This window comes from Eriocheir sinensis, chromosome 5 (genome assembly GCF_024679095.1).
Source record: "Eriocheir sinensis breed Jianghai 21 chromosome 5, ASM2467909v1, whole genome shotgun sequence".
Classification (NCBI taxonomy): Eukaryota; Metazoa; Arthropoda; class Malacostraca; order Decapoda; family Varunidae; genus Eriocheir; species Eriocheir sinensis.
Genome location: NC_066513.1, coordinates 9,634,866 through 9,648,466, shown reverse-complemented (window position 1 = coordinate 9,648,466; position 13,601 = coordinate 9,634,866).

Here is a 13,601-nt window from a genome sequence, read left to right as displayed (position 1 = left end):
ACTGCAGAGGGAATGGCATAAGAACTGAACAGTAGAACATGGAGGAAGGAATAAGAAATTATTCAACCCTTCTGACTTTTTTTTTTTTTTTTTTTTTACCGGCGCTATAGGGAGAAGTATTATGGACGCAAGATAATGAAAAAAAAGAACAAAAGAACAAAGCAAAAAATAACAAAATAGAATAAGAAAACAAAACAACAAAAAATAACAAAAAACAACAAATATCACAATAACAAACCAATATAAAAAATTAACAAATAAAATGAAAAGTAACAAATAACAAAACAAAAATTATTCGGAGGGTGACGTGAATATAAAAATAGGGAAGGTATAATCAACGTACAACAACAACAACAACAACAACAACAACAACAACAACAACAACAACAACAACAAAAATCAGTGTCCTCAGTGCTGTAAACAATAGAAAAATGTATTACGAACGAGAAATAACAAAAAAAAAACGGTCTTCTGAACGTGAGACACCTAAATAAGAATAAGGAAATAAATTATGGACGTGCTAAGAAGAGAGAGAGAGAGAGAGAGAGAGAGAGAGAGAGAGAGAGAGAGAGAGAGAGAGAGAGAGAGAGAGAGAGAGAGAGAGAGAGAGAGAGAGAGAGAGAGAGAGAGAGAGAGTAAAGAAAACACAAGAGTTAATCAGAAAATGGAGGAGGAGGAGAAGACGGAGGAGGAAGGTGAGGAGGAAGAGGAATACATAGGAATACATAGGAAGAACAGACACCAGAAGACCTATCGGTCTATGGCGAGGGTGTCTGTTTACTATCGTTACTACTAGTAATCCACTTGTGGTAGGACAGGACAGAATAGATGAAGGCTCCTCCCCACCCACCTCTCCCTCCGGCAACGTGCCGGCAGGAAATAGTTAGAAGAGAGCACCATGTACCTTTAAGGAAGAAAGGGACATGGAAATTTTTACAGTAAAGAGAGAAATAAGAGGAAATTACTACCCTTAACTTACACTACTGGTAACCTAAGCTGTGGGGGAAAATGGCTTCATTACATAAGAACATAAGAACATAGAAACACAGGGAGACTGGAAGAGGCCGAGTGGCCTACACAGGGCAGCCCCAGAATCCCCCCTTATACTCACGATGGGTGAGGTGTAGTTTCAGGGGCACAGGTGGAGGCTTGATCCTCGTGTTACCGGCGGTACTATGCACGCACCAGTACCCTGTCACCTTACTGCACCCACACCTCACTCCACCTGTCATGCGGACATTAACTGTTGCTTTACTCTATTGTTAACTTACGCTACTTGCAATCTAGGTTGTGGGGGAGAATAATATGGATTTAGGTTGAGGTCTTGCTGCAATCTGTCTGAAAACATGCGAAGAAGGATCAGTATAATCTTATATCCCAGAATAATTATCCAATGAAGACTTGAAGCTATTGATACTCTGTGCGCTATCTACTGACGGTGGGAGTCTATTCCAGTGATCGACGACTCTATTATTGAAAAAACTTCTGCGCACCAATTTGTTACATCGGTTTCCCTTTAACTTCATACCGTTGCTGCGTGTTATTGTGTTGGTGTCTCATACCGTTGCTGCGTGTTATTGTGTTGGTGTCTCTCTGAAATAGACTATCTTGGTTAATGTTGTCGAATCCATTAAGGATTTTGAACACTTCAATTAAGTCCCCTCTTATCCTTTCGCTTTTTTAGGGAAAACATATCTAAACGCTTTAAACGCTCGTCATATGGCAAGTTTCGGAGCGCTGGAATTTGTTTGGTTGTTCGTCGCTGTATCTTTTCTAGCAAAACTTGATCTTTGATATAGTTCGATGACCAGAATTGAACGGCGTATTCTAGGTGTGGGCTTACAAATGCTAAATATAATATCTTCATAAGTTCGGGTGATTTATAATCAAAGTTTCTTGAGATTAATCCTAACATCATATTGGCTTTTTTACTCGCTGCAGAACATTGATCGCTCATTTTAAGAGTGTTACTGATAATGACACCAAGATCTTTTTCTTGTTTTACTTCGCTAAGCTCATGTCCTTGAATCTGATATTTAAAGTTAGGATTTTTTTCACTTATGTGCATTACTTTACATTTATCTACGTTAAAACTTATTTGCCTTTTTTCGCTCCAGTCGGCAAGTCTTATTAAGTCTGATTGAATATTCTCGCAACTTTGACTGTTCATTACCGTACCTCCTAATTTGGTGTCGTCGGCGAATTTGGCTACTTTTGATAGGATATCAGTTTCTAAGTCGTTCACGTAAATTATGAATAGTGTTGGCCCCAGGACCGAACCTTGGGGCACGCCACTGGTGACGGGTTGCCAATCCGATGCTTCACCATTAAGAACTGCACGTTGCTCTCTGTCGGTGAGCCAGTCATGAATCCACGCACATAGATGGTCGTTAATACCGTGGGAACGCAGTTTAGAAATAAGCCTAACGTGAAGAACTTTATCAAACGCTTTCTGAAAATCTAAGTAAATTACGTCATATGGGCTTCCGGCGTCCCAACTTGTATAAACATCGTTGAAAAAGGTTAATAGGTTGGTAAGGCAAGACCGATTACTACGAAATCCATGCTGACTATCAGTTATCAAATAATTTATTTCAAGGAAAGTGATCATTTTATCCCTGATTATTTTTTCGAATAGTTTAATTAGGACAGACGTAAGGCTGATGGGACGATAATTACTGGCTTGTTTTTTATCTCCTTTTTTAAAGATAGGGGTAATATTGGCCTTTTTCCACTCGAGAGGCACACTGGCCTGTGCTAATGACTTGTTGAATATTAATGTTATGGGTAATTCTAACTGTTGACTACATTCTCTCAACACGCGAGGAGATAAATTGTCGGGGCCCGGAGATTTATTTGGATCTATTTTCTGCAGGTACGCACGCACTTCGCTGATATCAATTTCGGTCAATGCAAGCTTATGTTCTTCAGGCCCTTGAAAAATTTTCTTCGGGGCTGGAATCGATGTCATGTTTTCTTTTGTAAATACGCTACTAAAGGTTGAATTTAGGACCGACGCCATGTCTTTATCATCACTAATCGTATTGCCACTAAATAGTAGTGGGCCGATATTATTTTTAACAGTTTTTTTGTTTCTTATGTAACTGTAAAATAATCTGGGATTTTTCTTAGCATCGAGTGATATTTTCATCTGATATTCGCGTTTCTGTTTTCTGATTTTCCTTTCGCACTCTCTCTTGACATTAATGTAATTAGTATGATCCTGTGAATTATGTGACAGTTTATATATCTTATATAGTTTTCTTTTTTCGACGATGATTTTTTGTAGGTAATGATTCATCCACAGCGGTTTTTGATTATCAGTCCTTCGTGGCTTGAGTGGAATGAATTTATTTACACTCGCTGTGATTTGTGCAGTAAAACGATTATGCATTTCTTGAACGCTGACGTTGTTCAGCAAATGATTCCAATTTACTGAAGCCAGATCTCTTTTTAGGTCCATAAAATTTGCTTTACTATAATTAGGTATTAAGAGTGAGTTTGCTCGTGCTTTTGTTTCAATATTCAAAGTACATCTTATTATGTTGTGGTCGCTGCTTGCAAATGGCTCGCCTACCTCACAGGCAGTTATGAGATGACTATCGGTCGCGAAGATTAAATCAAGAATATTATTTCCGCGTGTCGGCATGGTAACAGTTTGATTAAGAAATTACTTTTGTGCAAAGTTAATTAATCTCTCGCCTTCTCTGTCGCCAGAAAGTGTATTCCAGTTAACGGAGGGGTTATTGAAGTCACCGCATATAATTGCATTTATATTTCTGATAACTCTATTTATCTCTGCGTAGAGATTTCCATCAATGTCTTCATTTGATTTAGGAGGTCGGTAAATTACGCCCAGAACATACTTTTAATTATTGATCGTTGCTTGTACATACAATGAATCATAAGCCTCTGTTTCGGCTACGTTTAGCTGAATGACTTCTAAATTATTTTTCGCATATATTATTACACCTCCTCCTTTTTTTGTGTAAACGACACTTAGCAAACGCATTGTAACCATTTATAGCTACTTCACCTAAGTGACGGAGACGGAGGAGGAGATGGGGGAGGAGGTGGAGAAGGAGGAGGAGGAGGAGGAGGAGGAGGAGGAGGAGGAGGAAGAGGAGGAGGAGGAGATGGAGACACACAAAGGAACACAAAGGAAGAACAAACAACAGCAGACCTGCTGGTCCTTACGAGGTTGTTTGTGACAAGCTACACTAACTATCTAATCAAAGGTGGAAGATGAAGGACAGCAAAGGCGAAGGCTCCTCCCCACCCCCTCATCCCTCCAGCCAAAGCTGGCAGGAAAGGAAAAAGAATCGTGCAGCATGGAAAAACTGCATGGAATTTATGTAGGAAAGAGGAAAGAACTACCATTACTGCTACCACTAACCGGGCGATAAAAGCGGACAAGGACACCAGTATTCGAAAGAACTTAACGTTATTGCGACTATGAGTAATATCTTAGTTGCTAGTTGGATTCAAAACACTTGTCTAATCTATTCTTGAAGGCCGTAACTGTTGTACTATCAACGACATCACAGGGTAGAGAGTTCCAAACATTAACAACTCGATTGAAGAAGAAGTGTTTAGCTTCGTGCGACGAGAATCTTTTACCACTTATCTTCAAATTGTGATTTCTTCTTGTCCTATTTGATCGATCAATTGTAAAGTAATCTTCCGCATTAATATCACTGAATCCTTTAAACATTTGAAACACTTCTATTAGATCGCCTCGCATTCTTCGTTTTGATAGGCTGAATAAATTTACTTCTTTAAGCCTTTGTTCATATGACAAATTTCTCAACCTAGGAATCATCTTTGTTACTCTTCGTTGGACCCGTTCCAACTTTTCTATGTCTTTTCTGTTGTAGGGAGACCAAAACTGTACACAGTACTCTAGACGGGGTCGAACCAACGAATTATGCAGTTTTAATATTACTTTTTCCGATTTATTATTAAAGACTCGTCCGATGAAGCCAACCAATTTGTTTGCAGTTTTAACTACCTCTGAACAATGCTGACCGGGCTTTAAATCGCTTGATATAGTGATTCCAAGATCCTTTTCTTTACTTACTGCAGAAAGTTGTTGGCCAATCATTACGTACCGAACGCGATTGTTATTTTTTCCGATGTGCAACACTTTACATTTGTCAACGTTAAATTTCATTTGCCATTGATTGGCCCAACGTGCAAGTCAATCTAGATCTGATTGTAAAGCTTCTTCGTCGAGTGTCGCAGTCACTTTACTAGCAATTTTTGTGTCATCAGCAAATTTTGATACTTTGCAAGTGAGCCCATCATCGATATCATTAACATGAATTAAGAAGAGCATGGGGCCAAGCACTGATCCTTGAGGTACGCCGCTTTTGACATCGAGCCAGTTGGATGTAACACCGTTTAGAACTACTCTCTGTTTCCGCTCAGAGAGCCAGTCCGCAAGCCAATCGTGAATGTTACCCGAGATACCGTGCGCCAGTAGTTTGCTGAGCAATCGTTGGTGGGGGACCTTGTCAAATGCCTTTTGAAAATCCAGATATATGAAATCTACTGATCTGCTTTCATCGAACACCTCAAAAATATAGTGAAAAAAATCAAGTAAGTTAGTCAAACACGAACGTTTACTAAGGAAGCCATGTTGCGAATTATTTATTATATTATTTTCTTCGAAGAATTTCACCATATTGTTGCGAATGATAGTCTCCATTAACTTACAAACAATAGATGTCAGGCTAATTGGTCGATAGTTTCCTGGATGAGACTTGTCCCCCTTTTTGAAAATTGGTGTGACATTTGCAAGTTTCCAATCCGACGGAACTTTTCCAGCTATTAAAGATTTATTGAATATGATGGAGAGCGGTTTACAAATTTGATGTTTGATTTCTTTTAAGACCCTAGGGGTAATTTTGTCTGGACCAGGAGCTTTGCTTACTTTAATCTTTTCAATTGTGCGTAAAATGTCACTTTCTACGATGAGCACGCCACTTAACATCTTTTCGGCCCTTCTAACCTCCGGCGGTTGAGGTGATAAACAATCTTCGTCGGTAAATACGGATGCGAAAAAGTTATTTAGGATTGTAGCCATTTCATTTTCATCGTTCGTGTGGTTACTATTTTCATTAGCAAGCGGTCCGATACCACAAGTGAGTGACTTTTTATTATTTACATAGCTAAAAAAATCTTTAGGATTAGATTTACTTGTTTCCGCTATATATTCTTCAAGATTTTTCTTGCTTCGTTTTATTAATGTCTGGGTTTCGCGGCGAATTCTGTCCAATTCTAGTTTGTCAGCCTCGCTCTGAGTTGATATGTATCTACTGTATACGCATTTTTTAAGAGATAGGCTATTTTGAATTTCGTTATTCCACCATTTGGTTTTCTTCTTAGAAGCTGAACGTCTGTTACGATAGGGAACGCATATGCTTATGGGATTGTTCAATATTGTGGTGAAGGCCCCCCAAGATTTATCAATATCTGTTTCCGCCGTTATTTCAGTCCAGTCAGAATTATTTAGAATTGATCGGAGTCTTACGAAATTCGCTCTCTGATAATCAGGCACCTTTTCTTTACTAGGAGTTACTTTACTTTCTTTCATATTGATGCTGAATGTGATTGTTCGGTGATCGCTAGAACTAAAAATTGGACCAACATTTACTTCGTTAACTAGATCAGCTGTCGTTGAAAAGATAAGGTCAAGTATATTATTTTCCCGAGTCGGTTTTTGAACGTGTTGATGTAAATCACTTTCTAGTAAATTTGTGTACAGGTCGAGCCCTGTATGACAGTTCAACGGTTCACCCCATCTTTTCACTGGCAAGTTAAAGTCCCCAACAATTACTGCCTCCCAACTGCTACTTGTTTGTAATTATAATTCACTTAATGCGTGGTCGATAGCAAGAGTCTGCCTTGGCGGTCTGTAGATAAGTCCAATTACTATTTTACGAGATTTATTTTTAATTTCAATGAAGACCGTGTCTACATTGGTTATAATATCTGTTTTCACGGATACTGGATGGAGAGAGTTGTGGATATAAAAGATAACGCCTCCACCCTGTCTGTTCTCTCTTTCATGACTAAAGATGGTATAACCCGGTAATCTATATTCCGCAATGAAATCTCTATTAGAAGTGTCTATCCAAGATTCTGTGACTCCGATGATGTGATAATGATTTGTAGCTGCGAGGACTTCTAAGTCTTCAAATTTGTTACGTAGGCTACGAGCGTTTACATAGCAAGCTTTAATGTGATTCGAGTCGGGAGTTTTGCGGGTTGAGTGCACCCTTACGGTGGAGCTGCTGGTGTTCTCGCCTCCGCGTTTTTTGGCTTTCGAAGAGCCACTTGGTCACAGAGCAGCCTCCCGAAACGGGCTGCTCCAACAGGGTTTAAGTGAATGCCATCAGCAAGGAACAAGTCTGAATCGTAGTAAAAATTGTTCCACAAGTGAACGAACTGGACGTTTTCTTGTGAGCAAAGGGACTGAAGTCTGTTGCTTGTGCTGAAGGCCTTATTGTAAAAGCTAGATTCTGCACCGACCCTCGGGAGGATTCCTGAGATTATGATGTTACTGGCATCCGTTTTACGTTTATACTGCTTGATCATGCGGCGGTATTTCTCAAGCAGTTCCTCAGAAAGGGTTGTCTTTACGTCATTTGTCCCCGCGTGAATGACAAAGAGGGTGTTTCGGTCGGCATTTCTCGTGACATCATCGCACGCTGCGGTGATGTCGTCCAGTCTGGCACCTGGATAGCAGTAACGTTTTCTGCGGCCGTTTGATGAACGACCACAGAACTCAACCAGCTGGCCACGCACCATGGAGTCCCCAGCTAGGCGAGTCTCGAACTCATCCTCCATGGTGTCTGCCAGCACCTGGAACCTATTGAAGGTAGTGGGGGTCAGTAAGTCCTTGGTTGCCTGCTTCGGTTTGGCTCCATTCCTTACAGGTTGGAACCCGACATCCTGTGAAGCAGGTAGAGAAGCGTTAAGTGGGGCAGGCTGGAAGTTGTCCTGTGAGGCAGGCTGGGAGTTAGCCTGTGAAGCAGGCTGGGGGTTAGCCTGTGAGGCAGGCTGGGGGTCAGCCTGTGAGGCAGGCTGGCGGTTGTTCTGTGAGGCAGGCCGGGGGTTAGCCTGTGAGGCAGGCTGGGGGTTAGCCTGTGAGGCAGGCTGGGGGTTAGCCTGTGAGGCAGGCTGGGGGTTATCCTGTGAGGCAGGCTGGGAGTCAACCTGTGAGGCAGGTAACACGTCCTCCCGTGAAGCAGGAGGGTCGTCTGGAGAGGGCACAGTCTCGGTGGAGGGCCTCTCCACCATCGATGGTGGAGTCACTGCCACATTAGTTAAAACAAATTCCTGAAGGGCTACAAATTTCTTTTCAAGATCATTGTGCTTGACTTTCCATTCAGTCACAGCCTTCTGAAGATGTAATCTTTGAACGCAGAGGCGGCAAGTTTTACTCAGCTGGAAGAACTGAGCTGCAAAACGTCCGGGACAGACGTCACACTTAAGGTTCGAAGGCATTGTTAGAAATTTAAGCGAGTTAACAGTTTGGGCAAATTTTAAAAGCGCTTTCGAAATAACTTAAATTGTGACCATAAATTGAATTGTATAAAAATTGTGCATGGAAATTAGATACTGCTGTGTTAGATGCCTCCAATACTGGGAGTTCGCTCCCACAGGGTCTTGAAAACGCCTCAAAGACCAATCGCTTGTCCTGAGCCTCGGTCACGAGAGAGACTTTCACAACCTGGCGCTTTTCAGCTATTGTCCTCGAAGTTTTGTCCCATAGAACGGGGCCGGCGTAGTCACACAGAGCAGAGCTGGCAAGGGAGGAGAGGAACCAGCAATTCGTTCCCACTTTCCGAAACGTCTAACCCAACTCTGCGACCCTTTCGAGGCCTCGCCAGTGGCACCTGTCACCAGGTGTTCTCCACCAACTCTAGAGAGTATCAGACCCCCTTCCTGAGAGACCAAAAGACTGAAATATTCCTTGAGTATAAGAAAAACCCTCAGAAACTCCACCTAGAAGCCGGGAGATACAACCTCAAATGGCCCACGGAAGACATCTCTTTCAGGAGAAAACAAGAACCAGCTGTTATGCTGTTATGTTTTGGGTAGGCGGTGGCCGAACTGGTAGCGTACTGGACTCACATTCGCCGCGTGATGGACGACGCGGGTTCGAATCCTCACGCTACCACTCGGATTTTTCAGTCACCGCCGAGTGGCTTAAAACTACCCACATGCTGTCCTGAAGACCACCCATAAACCCGGACTCTAGAGGAAGCCGTCCAAGCGAATCAAGAACGAGTTCCGGGGGGCAGCATGAGCCAATGCAAGATGGCGCCACCATAAACACTCGCCTGCACCAGAACGGGCTGGGCCGACCATCAGGCCCCACCTGGAAGAAGCCTTGGGCCGACCATCAGGCCCCACCGGGAAGATGCCTACCGGCGCAATAGGCAACAACGTAAAAAAAAAAAAAAAATGCAGAATAGGGATGGGAGTACCGTCGATAGAGGGGAGGGACGGGGAGCTCACACCGACAACTGGTTCCCAGGGAGACTTTTTAGTGTAGAGGTCGCCACACTCCTCTACACCGCAGGCCTAAATAATTAGGCACGGTACAGCTGACTAGGACCCTGGAACTCCAGCCATTGTCTCATAAAGAGATCCTCTGCCTGCAGTCCAATCCACCACTGCTGCTGCCCAGAGGCTTCACCGTGACCCTGGCACGGGAGACAGATCAGGTATTACACCTTGTCCAAGGGTGACCTGAGACTATACAGGGCAGGGACGTCTAGTTCCCTGAGGTGAAAACAATTCACCCGCATACCAGATAGGAGGAGGATAAATCAGAGAGAAAGAAAGACGGGAAAACTCAAACCCTAAGGAAGGGCAAGGAAGGGAAAGGAAGAGAAGGGAAGGTTAAGGAAGGAAAGAGAAGGGTAAGGAAGGGAAGGGAGGGAAGGGTAAGGAGGGGAAGGGAGGGGTAGGGAAAGGAAGAGGAAGGAATGTTTGGAAAGAAAAGGGTGAGGAAGGGAAGAGAAGGGTAAGGAAGGGAAGGGAAGGGAAGGGAAGGAAGAGGAAGGAAGTCTAGTGAAGGAAAAAGGAGGGTAAGTTAGGGAAGGGGAGGGAGGGAAGGCTTAGGAGAGGGAAAAGAAGGGAAGGCAAAGGGAGAGATGGGTAAGGAAGGAAAGGGAAAAAAATACCTCTGGAAATATTGGGTTCTAATGAGTGCTTTTTCAGGTTCATGGTACAGATGAAGGGTCAGACTACCACCAGGGTCATAAAACTACCCCTGGAGATACCGGGTTCTAAGGAGTGTTTTTTTTCCAGGTCCTACGCACAAATGAAGGGTCAGACTACCACCAGGGTCATAAAACTACCCCTGGAAATATCGGGTTCTAATGAGTGTTTTTTTTCAGGTTCTACGCACAGATGAAGGGTCAAGCTACCACCAGGGTAATAAAACTACCCCTGGAGATATTGGGTTCTAATGAGCGTTTTTTTTTCAGCTTCAGGGTACAGAAGAAGGGTCAGACTACCACCAGGGTCATAAAACTGCCCCTTGAAATATCGGGTTCTAATGAGTGTTTTTTTCAGGTTCATGGAGCAGATGAAGGGTCAGACTACCAACAGAGTCATAATACTGCCCCTGGAAATATCAGGTTCTAATGAGTGTTTTTTCAGGTTCATGGTACAGAAGAAGGGTCAGACTACCACCAGGGTCATAAAACTACCACAGGGAATGTCGGGTTTTAATGAGTGGTTTTTTTTCTGGTTCATGGTACAGACGAAGGGTCAGACTACCACCAGGGTCATAAAACTACCCCTGGAAATGTCGGGTTCTAATGAGTGTTTTTTCAGGTTCATGGTACAGAAGAAGGGTCAGACTACCACCAGGGTCATAAAACTACCCCTGGAAATCCCCGCACCTCCTTGGAAAGCCTTGCCGTATACGTATGCCTTGGGCGTTGTGGCGTTTATGAATACGAGCCATTATTCCCCGCCAGTCCCCCATCCTCGCTCAAACAGTAACCCAGCGCTGCAGAACAGTGACCCTTCGCCGCTAAGGACATTAGCCCCTTGATTGCGGATTTTCTACAAGAAGACATCACCAAGCTACAGGAGTAGAGGAAAAATTGGCTGCTACAATTCAATGAAGAAAAATGTGAAGCCCGGCACCTTGGAGAGGATGTCCAGCATACCAATACCACATGGGAAACACTCCACTATCCACCACATAGGCAAAGGAAGACCTGGGACTAATATGTTACAAGGCTACCAGTGAAGGACAAATCTGTGCCAATCGCAGCGGACGGGTTTAGACCAAAATGGTAAGAGTCCAAGGGTTAGGGGAATCGTATGGCAATTTAGCTCCTCTAGTGACACCGCAGTCGTCTTACGGTGATAAAGCTTGTCTTCACGCGACCAAGGAGTGATAGATGTTGCACGTGTTCGAGAAAGGGCGCGCCGCTTTCCAATATACGACGCATTTCCTGTTCCCTCGTGCGTGCGTGGCATTTACAACAAAGGATGATAGATATTTTGCGCATACGTTTTGGTCCGAAAAAAGGGGGCGCCACATTCCTACGACGCATTTCCTGACTTGTGTGGATCTGCTGTCGTGGCATTGACAACCGTCTCGATAGTCTTTACTGGTGTAGTCTATAATGTTAAGAGGTTTTATGGATACTGATTCTTTCAAACTCATTTATTTGCCATCAGTGCATCCTTACTTGTTGTAGTGGTCTGTTGCATGGGGCGGGGCATTTATAAGTGGTCTCCGAAGTCTACTCATCCTGCAAAACCAAATCTAAGGGCGAGGTCACACAACGGTCGTTTTGCTCGCCGTCTCCACTGTTTTGGGATTACAAACAATTATCGCCACCAGATTTTGTACAGTTGAAAACACTTAAATATGCGGTACAGTTATTGAAGTAGAAATGCAAAGTTTTGGAGCTTTCCTATTAAAGAAGAATCACTTAGGTTACAGGACATAACCTTGTCAGGACAAAAAGGTCTGTGGAGTCTGAATGTCTATGTAAATCTATGTAAAAAATCTCTCTCTCTCTCTCTCTCTCTCTCTCTCTCTCTCTCTCTCTCACACACACACACACACACACACACACACACACACACACACACACTCACACACACACACACACACACACACACAGGTCAGTTACTAATCCTTCCCAAATACTTGTCAGGCAGGACGTTTGATTTACTAAGATATAGGTATGATTATTTTCGTGATATATTCAGTAAAAAAAAAAAAGATTGCTACGAAGGTTTCAAAATCCTCCCTTCTTAAATTCACTTATATATTTCTCTCTCTCTCTCTCTCTCTCTGTACTGTAGATCTTGCTGTGCTGTGTGCCGTGTGCTATTTCGCGTCGTGCTGCGTACTGCTTATTGTCAACCGAGTTAGCTGCCCGCAGAGGTGTGCTGTTTGCTGTGCGACCACGTGCTTCATTGGACAGGATTAAGTATTGCCCTTATTTTTACTACCTCTCTCCGCCTGTATCTACCCTCTCGCAGTAGCGCCCTGTAAAACATATATACACCTATACACAAAACACAGTGTTACACTCTTTCCGCCACATTCTTTATATATTTCCAGATTCCACTCCGACGCCGCTTCCTACGCAGGTGTTCAGACCTACCTGACCTGACTTGACCAGATTATTCCCCAGAGACCAGTAATCCTCCCTCCCTCCCTCGCGTTTCGCTCCTCCTCTTCTCTCGCCTCCCCTCTCCATTGCCCCTCCCCCTCTCTCTCTCATTACTACCCCCACTTGCCCTCTCTGTCTCTCCTTCCTCACTCCTGATCTCGTTCCCACCCTCTCTCTCCCCCTTTCCTTCGCCCTCTTCCTCCCTCCATCCCTATCTCCCTCGCCTTCCCATCTCTCTCTCTCTCTCTCTCTCTCTCTCTCTCTCTCTCTCTCTCTCTCTCTCTCTCTCTCTCTCTCTCTCTCTCTCTCTCTCTCTCTCTCCTTCCTCACTCCCTACCTCGTTCCCACCCCCTCTCTCTCCCTCCCTTTCCTTCGCCCTCTTCCTCCCTCCATCCCCATCTCCCTCCTACGCCTTCCCATCTCTCTCTCTCTCTCTCTCTCTCACTTATTCTCGCTTATTCACGCACGCGTCCCTCTGCCCTACGAAAAAGAAAAAGCAAAGCAAATATATAGATACCTCCTCCTTACCAAGATGGCGCTAAAGAAATGTTCGACTTGCACAGGAAACTTCTCTGGTCATTTCTTCTCAGGACGATCGACCGTCTGCAAGATCTGCCTGTTGACTCAGCAGATGGAAACGAGACTCCTTCAACAGGACGAAAGGCTAACGGCTGGCGAGAAGAAGATCACCGAACTAACAAGTACTGTTGATACCTTGCAGGAGTTTATCCAGTCCAACATCGTCGCCCCTCCTGCAATTGACGCCTCATCACCCTCCTCACCTGCACTCGATGCCCAGCCACCTTCCGAAGAAGGCACGTCACAGGGAACCGGTAGAGCTGACGCTGAATGCTTCACCCCCGTGAGAGGAGGAGCCAGACCCGCCCCTAGAGCCATTTATCCTACTCATTGCTACAACAGATTTGCCAT